Genomic DNA, 12,576 nt, shown 5'->3' with positions numbered 1-12,576 from the left:
AAAAAACAAGGCAAACATTTAAAATGTGATTGGTGATTTTTAAGTGTTAGGTAGGGAAAATATAATTCCATTTAACACTTGACTTCATCTCCTGATAATCTCTAAATGATACTGCCTCTCTTTCCAGATAGACTGAAAGTTTCTTGAGAGTGAGTCTATAGCTTATGTATACTTTGTATGGAGTAAAAAATTCAAGCCCACATTTCCTAAGACCTTACTAAATAATGGACACATTTTGTTCATTCTTGAATGTCATCTTTAAAGTATTCTATAGGATGATCATTAACAGCCCTGTTGTGTACGTAAGAGAACTGAGGCTCAGAGAGGTTAGATACCTTGTCCAATGTCACAGTTAAAAGTAAGCGGTACACAGACACAGACAAAGTTAGACAAAATGAGGACACAGGGGAATATGTACCAAATGAAAGAACAGTACAAAATCACAGCAACAGATACAAGTGAAATGGATGTAAGTAATATGCTTGATAGAGAATGTAAAGTAATGATCATGAAGATAGTGGAGTTGAGAAAAGAGTGGAGGACATCAGTGAGATCCTTAACAAAGACATAAAAGAGAACCAGAGATGAACAAAATAAATAAAATTAAAAATATACTTATTGGGATAAAGAGCAGGCTAGAGGAAGCAGAGGAATGAATTAGTGACCTGGAAGACAGAATAATGGAAAGTAATCAAGCTAAGCAGATGAGAAAAAAAAAATGCAAAATCAGAATAGACTTAGGGAATTCTGTGACTTCATCAAGTATAATAACATTTCCGTTATATGTATTCCAGGAGAAGCAGAAGAAAGGGGGCAGAAAATATTTTTCAGGAAATAATAGCTGAAAACTTCCCTGTTCTATACAACAGATAAAATCAATTTGCAGAAATCTGTTGCATTTCTATGTACTAATAAAGAAGCAGCCGAAAGAGAAACTAAGAAAACCCCATTTACAGTTGCACCAAAAATAATAAAATACCTAGGAATAAACTTAACCAAAGAGGTGAAAGACCTGTACTGTAAAAACTATAAAATATTGATGAGGGGCGCCTGGGTGGCTCAGTCGGTTAAGTGGCCGACTTCGGCTCAGGTCATGATCTCACGGTCCGTGAGTTCGAGTCCCACATCAGGCATGTGCTGACAGTTCAGAGCCTGGAGCCTGTTTCGGATTCTGTGTCTCCCTCTCTCTGACCCTCCCCTATTCATGCTCTGTCTCTCCCTGTCTCAAAAATAAATAAAATGTTAAAAATACAATACAATACAATACAATACAATACAATACAATACAATACAATAAAATAAATTGATGAAAGATATTGTGGAAGACCAAAGAAATGGAAAGGCATTCCATGGTCATGGATTGGAAGAACAAATGTAAAAATGTCGAAACTATTCAAAGAAATCTACAGATTTGATGCAATCCCTATCAAAATATCAACAGCATTTTCATAGAACTAGAATGATACTTATATGTTAAGTTAATCTTTGATAAAGGAGTAAAGAATATGCAGTGGGAAAAAGACAGTCTCTTCAACAAAAGGCGTTGGGAAAACTGGACCACTTTCTTAAACCATACACAAAAATAAATTCAAAATGAATGAAGACCTAAATGTGAGACCTAACACCATAAAAATCCTAGAAGAGAGCACAGGCAGTAACTCCTGAGATGTCAGCCATAGCAATATTTTTCTACATATGTCTTCTGAGGCAAGGGAAATAAAAGCAAAAATAAACTTTTGGGACCACATCAAAGTAAAAACTTTTTACACAATGAAGGAAACATTCAACAAAACTAAAAGGCAACCTTTAGAATGAGAGAAGATATTTGCAAATGACATATCTATTTAATAAAGGGTTAGTGTCCAAAATATATAAAGAACTGATACAACACTCAAAAACAAGTAATCCATTTAAAATGGGGCAGAAGACACAGACATTTCTCCAAAGAAGACCTACAGATGGCCAACAGACACATGAAATGATTCTTTACCTCACTCATCATCAAGGAACTGAAAATCAAAACTACAGTGAGATACTACCTCACACCTGTCCTAATGGCTATACTCAAAGACAGAAGAAACAACAGGTGTTGGTGAAATATAGAGAAAAAGGAATCCCTGTGCACTTTGGATGGAATGCAAACTGGTGCAGAAAGTGTGGAAAACAGTATGGAGGACCCTCAAAATGTTAAAATAGAACCACCCTATGATTCAGTAATCACACCAGTGGGTATTTACACAAAAAATACAGAAAACACTATTCATGCACCCCTAAGTTTATAGCAACATTATTTACAATAGCTAAACTATTGAAGCATCCCAGTGTCCATCGATAGATAAATGATAAAGAAGATGCAGTATATATGTACATTGGAATATTATGCAGCTATAAACAAGGATGAAGTCTTGCCATTTGCAATGACATGGATGGAACTAGAAAGTAAGATGCTAAGAAAAATCAGTCAGATAAAGGCAAATACCCTATGATTTCACTCATATGTGTAATTAAAAAAACAAACAAATGAACAACGTGGGGGTTGGGAAGCCAAAACACGAAACAAAATCTTAACTATAGAGAACAAACTGATGGTTACCATAGGGGAGGGAGTGGGGGAGATAGGTGAAATAGGCCGTGGTGATGAAAGTATACACCTCATGATTAGCACTGAGTAATGTATAGAATTGTTGAGTCACTGTGTTCTACACTTGGAACTAATATAACACCACCTGTTAACTATACTGGAATTAAAATTTAAAAAAAAAGTGGTAAATTCAGGATTCAAACCCTACTCTGATTCCAAAGTCAATATACTTCTCACCACAACATGACTTCTTTCTTTTCTTTATTTTCTATAGAACCCTTCTCTGGGTACTGAGCGATAGTTTTCCGTAATATTTGGTGGTTAATGACCATATCTCATGTATCCTGAGTTTCAATTCAAGTGCAATTTGTTTACAATGTGAATTCCCTGATCTATGGTTCATACCCACTGCCATAGTAATGCGATACATATGTATCAGGGTATTTTCTCAAAGCACTTCAATGCTATAGTCCATGAGTCAACTGTGACCACTGCATCCTGGCATTTTCTTACAGGAGCCAGTTCTCCAACAACCATTGCAAATTGGAACTCTTTCTCCCATAGATGGATATGAACCCACAGGATCCTTTCAGGGCATAGCTTTTACCAATATTGGTTATCTACCTTGATATTACACTATAGTTACGCAAGATGTTGAGGGAGGCTGAGTGAAGGGTGTATTGGACCTTCTTGCATATTCTCTGCAACTTCCTTAGAGTATATGGTTACTTAAAAGTAGTTGCAAAAGTGATAAAATCTAGTTGGCACAAAATCAAATACAGGTCAGTTATCTGAATATATTGCTGTGTGCTAAACATGCCTGTATGTTGTGTGTGTGTGTGTGTGTGTGTGTGTGTGTGTGTGTGTGTGTGTGTGTGTTTTATACCACATACAAACAAGCAGATGAAGAGATTATTAGAACGTTATGAGGAACCTGGCTTCACCAAAAGTTAGGATACTTGAATTAAACCTTGTAGAATATTATCTTTTCTCTTGGCAGACTATAGCTAAGAAAAGTAAGTATGGTGAAATGAGAGTGAAAGCAAATAGAAAGAAGAGGAAGTAGATATGTAAGGGAAGAAATGGACCAGTGGGATCAGTTTTTGAGAGGCCAGGAAGAATTGTAAGGCTATTTCTAACCTTGTCTTTGGAAAATGGGAAGACCCCAGTGTAGGATTTCTGGAGAGGAAGTTCCCTGTTATTTATTGAAAAGATCATCCTATCATCTTTTCTACATTTAGGAAAAGCAATGAAGTTGTAATAGTTTTTACTCCCTGGGTCAAATCCAAGCTTTGCTCTTTACTGACTACCCTGTACAAGTTTTGACCTTTTTAAGCTTTAGTTTATCTGTAAAATTGGGGTAATAATATTATCTCCTCAAAAATCACTGACCATTAAATAACTTGATTATTTGGGGAGTTACTTAACAAAAATCAAGAAATTGTGATAACATTGATATCAATGGTTCCTACATTTATGGTGGGAGTATATCATTTCAGAATTGAGGACTTGCAATATAAAGACTCAGTTCTGCCATAGAATGTGAACTATGGCTAAAATGTAGGACTTATACTTCTCTCTCCCTTCTTGGACAAGCCACCTTAGTCTTTTTTCCTCAGACAATACTCAAATTCCATTCAGCTCTTATCCCACTTCTGCCCTGCTTGATTTCTTTTAGAGAATTTAAGATGTTAACATTTTCATGGATATAATTAGGTATGGTTGCCACTTTTAATCAAGGCATCATTTGGCAATCAGGAGCTTTTGAGGTAATGAAATACAAACTAAATCTCATAGTAAGAATTTGACATGCTTCAAAGGCTGATGGTAAGAATGTTAGGATGGTTTATTCCTGGCATTATAAATAAAGTTGATTTAAACCAAAAGTAATTTATTTCTAGAATATTAGGTGGCTTACAAGATCATTAGGATCAAGGCTCAGAAAACTGGGCAGCAGTCACAACTTCTACCAAGGCTACATAACAGAAAAGTGGTCCAGTGAGGCCACTGCTATTCTCACACAGATCACTGGTTGCCACCCCTTGCACTACTTTCACTAAAGTCACTGCAGACATTGCTTCTGTTGCTGCCCCAGCGATTGGATGTCTTTACCCAGCCACAACAGAAAATAATTCTCCACTATTACTGTTTCTCTGGGTCATAATTTTATATTTGAAATTCCATCAGTGTACTCTGAAAACTATAAGACTTTGATGAAAGAAATTGAGGAAGGCACAAATAGGTGGAAAGCTATACTGTGTTCATGGATCAGAAGAGTTAATATATTTAAAATATCCATACTACCCAAATAATTTTTATAGAAATAGAAAACAACAATCCTGAAATTCATGTTAAGACACAAAAGACCCTGAATAGTGAAAGCAGTTCTCATAAAGAATAAAGCTAGAGGTATCATACTTCCTGATTTCACACTGTATTACAAAGCTGTATTAATATAAACAGTGATATTGGCATAAAAATACATACAGCCCAATGGAATAGAATTGAGAGCCCAGAAATAAACCCTCACACATACAATCTACCACTGTTTGACAAGACAGCCAACAATATACCAGAGGGAAAGATTAGTTTTTCAATAAATGGTGTTAGGAAAACTGGATATCCACATGCACAAGAATGAAATTTGACTCATACCTTGTACCACTTGCAAATATTAAATAGATTAAAAATTTAAACATAAAACCCGAGACTAAAATTCCTATAATAAAACAGGAACAAATCTCCTTTACATTGGTCTTGGTGATGATTTGTTTAGTGTCTGACACTAAAAGCATAAGCCTTAAAAGTAAAAGATAAATGGAATTATATCAAACTAAAAAAAAAAAAAAAAAACCACGTGCACAGTGAAAGAAACAATCAACAAAATGGAAAGGTAGTCTATAGAATGGGAGAAAATATTTGCAAACCACCTGTCTGATAAGGGGTTAATATCCAAAAAATGTAAGGAACAAATATAACTGCATGCAAAAAGAAAAATGACTAAAAAGTGGGCAGAAGGCTTGAGTAGACATTTTTCCAGAGAATACACACAGCTCATACAAATGGCCAACAGGCACATGAAAAGGTGATCAATCTTTTTCATTAGGAAAATGTAAATCAAAACTTTACATCTATTAGAATGGCCATCATCAAAAAGACAGGAGATAATGTGTTGGCAAAGATGTGGAGAAAGGAGAATCCTGTGTACTGTTGGTAGGAATGTAAATTGGTAGAGCCACTGTGGGAAACAGTATAGAGGTTCCTCAAAAACTTAAAAAAAGAACTACCATATGATCCATCAATTCCACTCTTGGGTATATATGCAAAGAAAATACAATTGGGATCTCAGAATGATAACTGCACTATGATGTTCATTGTAGCATTATTCACAATAGTCAAGGTATGGAAACAACTTTGTTACTCAATGGATTAATGGATAAAGAAGATGTGAGATACATATGTATACAAATATATATATATATATATATATATATATATATATATACATACATACACATACAATGGGATACTGTTTATAGCCATGAGAAAAAAAGGAAAGCCTGCCATTTGTGACAACATCAATGGACCATGAGGGCCTTATGCTAGGTGAAATAAGCCAGATGGAGAAGGACAAATATTGTATGATCTCACTTATATACGTAATCTTAAAAAAGCTAAACTCATAGAAAAAGTAGAATGGTGGTTGCCAGGGGTGAGGGAAATGGAGACATATTGGTCAAAGGGTACACACTTCCAACTATAAGATAAATTATGGGGATCTAATGTACCACATGGTGACTATAGCCAATACTGTATTATATACTTGTAAGTTGCTAAAGATAAATGTTCTCACTACACATGAAAAAGGAATTATGTGAAGTGATAGAAGTATTAACCTTATGGTAATCATTTCATAATGTATACATGTATGAAATCATGTTGTACACCTTAAACTTACACAGTGTCATCTGTCAATTATGTATCAAAGCTGTAAAAAATAAAATTATGTCAGAATGTTCCAATATCTGATCCTAACTAGCTGAAGGAGGGTTGGCAGAGTATGTACTGTTTGCAGCTTCTGTGGTGAGAAGCAGGCTGTGCCTTCCACAAGATTCGTAAGATGGAGAATTCTCTCTAGGCCTAAGGAGGAAGTCTAAAGTTGACTAATTTCGCCATAGGAAGGTAGAAAGTAGAGGTCTATGGGAGGAAGATTCTTAAAATACAATGAATTAGAGGTTGCTCTCAGTTTCTTCTATGTAGTGAGTCTACTTCTCTTATACTCTGTTTCTTATTAAGTATATGCCTTCAAGAAGTCTTATTATGATCTCTGTAGCACTCAATAGCTGATAAATTAGTTTCATGCGGTTTTACTTATTGCTGAAGGTTAGATTTCCAGATTTTATTCTGTCTATCCTATTTCACTGGTACTTGGGTAGAATTAAATATGAGGAGAAGTTGCAGGAGGAGTTGATGGATGGTATTGTGGGCCCAGGCAACTGCCCTATTGCCATCTGGTTGTATGATTAGCAATATCATTTAATCTTCCTAGACTTCAGTTTTATTCTCTATTGAATCATAATCTTATCTTCCAATTTGAAAAATTATTCCAAAGATTAAAAGAGTTTTTAAGTACTTAGTAGAATGCTTAACACCAAATACAATACTAAATAGATAACAAATGATATCTATTTTGTTGTTACTGTCTTCCTTTTTTAGAAAGTCCTTGGCTATAAGGACTTCAGTGTGTTTGCAATGCCTAAAAATATTTTCCTTGTATCTATCATCTCCACCTACTTCCAGTGTTTATTGTAATAGCTACTAACCTTTGTGTTTTTAGCCACGACAGTTACAGTCAGCCATCCAGACAATTTACTTCTTGTTGGACAAGGGCAAAGCCATATCCATACACTTTAGAGGTATCTCATGTTAGAAAAGAAAAAGAATGAAACAGAAAGGAAATGATGATTGAGCACTGATGTGTTTTGCAGTCTGCTATTGAGAAGCATCTCAGCAACAGAACTGGGCAGAACTAGAAATGCATTACCAGTCAAGCTGGTAACACTTTATTTAGAAGAACGCGCTACACAAATTCTTGTACCTTTGTGGAAAGCTGAATGACAACCTGAAACTTTCCTTTCTGATTAGCTACGTAAACACATCCAAAGGAAATAAGTTCTCAGCAGCTTTTTTTTTTAAAGTATAGAGTGATGTGAAGTTAACATATATGTCAACAGAAGCACAGATTAAATAAAGATATCAGAATTTTCTCCAGATGACCTTGCCCATTAAGATAACTGCAACACATAATATTTCATCATGAATGTTCTACTTTAGGAAATAAAAAAAAAAAAACTTTCCCTATTTCTGATAACAGGCTTTGGAGGAATCATGACAATTCAGAATAAGCTCTGGCTTGTATAGACTTGAAAATAAAATGATTTTCTTTTAAGAACTTACACATTGAATAGTAGCTCTTAGAAAATTTCTTAACTTGGGTATTTTTATATTCGAATTGCCAACCCAAAGAATCACTTCTTAGCCTGATTTAAGGTTTTTTTCATTCCTTATAGTCATTTGTGCTTCTATGTAAAAGAGTACTTAAATATAAAAAGTGTGTGAAAATGTGCCTTTGTATGGATTGTAGTTTGCAATTGTAACAGGGTCTCTTACTCAACATGAAAATTGGAGTTCTCAGGGAAGGAAATTTAATTGAACAAATATATTTCTCAATAGGACTATAAAGAGAATACTAATTGATGTGCTAATAGCTATTCCCTGTTTACAGAGCATTATCCCAGGTTTTGAACTGTAACAAACATACATGAAAACTAACATTCACAGAGCAGAGAGAAAATACATTGCATTTCTAGATGTCTGCCTGTGAGACGTTTCAATAAGAGATATTGCATAACTGGTGGCTCCTGAAACTAATATTACACTATGTGTTGACTAACTGGAATTCAAATAAGAACTTTAAAAAAATAAAGAAAAATAAAGTGCTCTTAATACAACAACAAAAAAAGTGGGTCTGAAACATTATCTTCATGAATTTTGAGAATAAGAGGCTTTATTATGAAATAATTTACTGTTTTTTTAGACTGGAGATACAACTCAGAGGTCATCTCTATTTCCTACTAAGACTAAAGAATCTTGGAATCTTATAAATTCTGGACCTTAAAGGTCAACTGGTCCAGCTTATATCATATACGAGTCCTTGAAAATGGTTGTTTAGTTGCTAATTGGGTTTATTTAGACATCTCACTAGCTCTGAAAGCAAAATTTCCTAGTGTGATAGTCTAATCATTCATGATAAAATTATTTTTTTGAACTTTAGCCTGTTTTCCTTGTTCTAGCTTCTGAAGCCACTTAAGTATAGATTCTTTTTCCCATAATAGCCCCTCAACTTTAAATTGAAATGAGTAAACACGCCTCTTTCGTATTGTCAAACCACATTTTCCCTTCCCTTTCAGATGTTACTAATGTGATTTTCTTCCCTAGAATTAAAGTATCATGGGGCTTCCACCTCCATTAATGTTGGATTAGGTAATTCTGACCAAACTTGGCAGTGAAAACATACATTTTGGGGGAAAAAATTAAAGCATTTTCCAAAATACATCAAAATGCTTACATGGCCAGACCAGAGGCTGAGGACCTAAAGAAGTAAAAAAACAAAACAAAACAAAAAATAAAGTACTTGGACAGCTTTTCCCTGGGTCAATTGTGCATGCATAAGAAACAGCTGAAATACCAAGATGTGCTTCTGGTGACTTCAAAGGTACAGGGAGATAAAAATCCAGTATCTGGGACTCACCAGTGAGTGCAGATTTTAATGTCTTTTATGCGGTTTTGAAGAAGCTAGTCTGTAAGAGTGGAATGGGAATAAACAAGCCTTATAATAGTATGCAGCCAAGCTTCACATCATCCAAGTGATAGAAAATCTTAAAACTTGAATTTGTATTAAGATGGTCCTGGACTGCTAGTGGTCCCAAGCATCAAGCATAAGACTGAAGCAAATGAAAAATATTCCTTGCAGGCAAATATTACCATCTTAGAACTCAAATTATTTCTATAAATATTTTTTTTCAAATACAGCATCCAATGACTACTTAAAAATAACTAGGCACATGAAAGAGACAAGACAACGTGAGAAAGACATATAAGACAGACAACAGAAGTAAAGAGATTAATGTATTAAGGCCTTCCAAAGAAAGAGAACCAAAAGGATATATATATATACATGCCCAATTGGCTTTATCCTCTTATATACAAGAGGATATTTATTATAGGAAGTGGCTCACGTGGTTATGGAGGCCAGGAAGTCTTACCATCTCGTGTCCACAAGCTGGAGAATGAAGAAAGCCAGTGGTATAATTCAGTTCAAGTCTGAAGGCCTCAGAATAGGAAGCTGACAGTGTTAAGTCCAGATCTGACTCTGAAAGCCCACGAACCAGGAGCGCCCATGTCCTAGGGCAGGAGGAGATGGATGTCTCAGCTTAAGCAGAGAGAGCAGATTCGCCCTTCCTCCACCTTTTTGTTCTATTTGGGTCCTCAACAGATTGGATGATGCTTACCCACATTGGGGAGGGCCATCTGCTTTGTTTGATGAGTAATTCAAATGCTCATCTCTTCCCGGAACACCCTTGCAGACATACCTAGGAATAATGTTTTACCAGCTATCTAGACATCCCTTAATCCAGTCAAGTTGACGCATAAAGTTAACCATCCCAATTAAAGATATTGGAGTTATCATAGATTGTAAAACAAGTACTCTTACTATGTACATGTAGATAAAAGCAAAGTTAAAATTTTGGCAGGGAATTGGAAACCACAAAAAGTAATATGTATTTGTAAGAGAAACAAAAATAAATTTTATAACTGTTAGAACAGAGAACATTAAAACAGTTATTATAACTATATCTCCTATGTTCAAGAATGTAGAGAAAACCACAAGCATGTGGTTGAATGACATGCAAAAATAAAGACCCAAATAAAATTTCTAGAGATGAAATATCCATGATTTGGCTCCTTGGTTCTCACACTCATGTCTCATTCCCGTTGAGAACACAGCACCATATATAGTCTCTAATTTAATGCTTATGCTATCTCCTGGAGGATGACATCCAATCCTCTTAGAATGCTACCTCTGAACTGGCACTTCAGCTATACTTTTCAAATGGCATTTCAGTGTTCTATGAGACTTGCTCCTATGGGGTTGTGTAGTAAGTGAATAGTGGAGTCCGACACACATGACCTTACTATGGCCGATTCCCACATCTCCTTTTCTGTGAAGCAGGTCCCATGATCGCATGTTATGCCTTGTTGGATTCTGTGCTTATAAATAAGGCATTCTGTTAGGAAAGAAAAACATACCTGGAGTACTTACCTATCCCTGTTACGATAAATTGGCTTTTCCAGGATGAAGAGGCCAATGTAGTGAACTTGTCACCAATTTGTCGATTGATTTCCAGGAATTTTGCTATATTAGAGGGTTGGTATCAGTAGGATATTGAGAGGCATCAGTAGCTGGACTTGCTTTGGCAACTGGGAGTCCATACTGTTGGCTTCATACATAGCCTCTGTCTCTGTTCTTATGTCTACTGTTCTCATGCACCAATAGTGGCAGTTCTAAGGTGATCAATAAAAAAGGTAGCATCAAAGGTCTAAGAAATTTTGATAGTATGGTTGTTCAGTGCCTCTTCCATGGTAGATGCTTTCTGGTGGAACTTGATGACTTTATCCAATCCCATCTGTTTACTCATGTGATTCCACATCAGAATTCCTTGTCTCTGGTCATTTAGCCCTTTTTGTTCCAAGCCTCTGTCCATTCAGCCAAGCTGTTGGTCACTGACCAGAAATCTGTGTACATCCTCGTATAGGTCTGTTTCTTCTGTACACGGTGCATATGATCTGATGCACTCTTTGTGTCTCTGTTCTTTGGAGAAGTTTTCATCTCTAGTCTTTCAAGACCACCTCTGAATGTAGCTTTAATGTAGACACTGTCAATTTGTAGCTCGTATCCACTTACTGAGCCAGCTATTCTAAGCTAAGCTTGGGATTTTTCTTCCTCTTTCTCTAGCTGGTCATATGGGATACTCCTCCCCAACACACATACACACATATACAACCAAATTGGCCAAAGATATACAACTAATTTGGCCAAAGATATGAACTGAGGAAGAGATATTGGTCCATCTGTGTCAGATGATATGGGGGCCTATGAACATGTTTGTGTAGTTTCTTTATGCCCTCTGGTCCTCTGTGGGCTCAATCTGAGGTGTGTATTTCTATCTTATGAAAAACTGCTACTTGGCTACCCAATTGTATAATTTAATGGGTTTCACAGAACCCAGGTTGTGATGGACAGTTCTAGCCATAGTCACTTGGTAATCTCATGGTGAACTCTTTCATCTCTATGAGAATACCAGGAACTGTTCTTTAAAGGCATATATAATTCTTTGACTTGTTTCATAATCCTAGTGGTCTTGGTGAAGTAATGTGTCTTCAGTATCCTCCCATGAAACACAATCTTTTGTCAGGCCTTGTGGCTTCACAGTTTATTCATCCCAGCATGCCCATGTCTTTCAGCCTCTTTATTCTTTCCTTCACTGCCTGACAGGGCAATTTAGTCATCTCTGCATCACTCAGCACTGACCATTGTTTTTTCCAGGCTTCTAATAGCCATCTTAACACAGAGTTTGCTTGATTCCTCTTTCTAGTATATACTACCTAATTCTTCCACCTCCTTTTTTCCTCTCTTTTCACACCCAGGACAATTCTCGTCTGGTTTTCCTGGGATTTAACTCATTTATTATCCCAGCTGTCAGTAGAGGAGGTGGAAGTAGCACTTGAGGAGAGCACTTGTTGCTTTGGTTGGCATCTTCTGTGGCATCTTCTAATGGAGGAGAAATGCTAGCTCTTACTGAGGAAGAGTGGGCTCCCTCTGCAGGCTCTCTGGGTTCAGGGCATTCTACAGAGCCAACTTCCTCAGAGGCATC

General features: G+C 36.2%; 1 long non-coding RNA gene across 1 annotated transcript in view; it reads right to left on the bottom strand.

The window, feature by feature from the left end:
- Positions 1-10,092, bottom strand: part of LOC147579917 (uncharacterized) — a 32,186-nt gene extending 22,094 nt beyond the window's left edge. The window contains exon 1 of the long non-coding RNA XR_015251846.1: positions 9,907-10,092. This is a non-coding gene — a long non-coding RNA (uncharacterized LOC147579917). The remainder of the gene's footprint in view (positions 1-9,906) is intronic.
- Between the last annotated feature and the right edge of the window lie 2,484 nt (positions 10,093-12,576).

This window comes from Puma concolor, chromosome B3, assembly GCF_028749965.1.
Source record: "Puma concolor isolate L17-30 chromosome B3, mPumCon1.1.hap2, whole genome shotgun sequence".
Classification (NCBI taxonomy): Eukaryota; Metazoa; Chordata; class Mammalia; order Carnivora; family Felidae; genus Puma; species Puma concolor.
The sequence above is the reverse complement of the archived record's forward strand: the minus strand, read 5'-3'. Positions and strand labels throughout refer to the sequence as shown.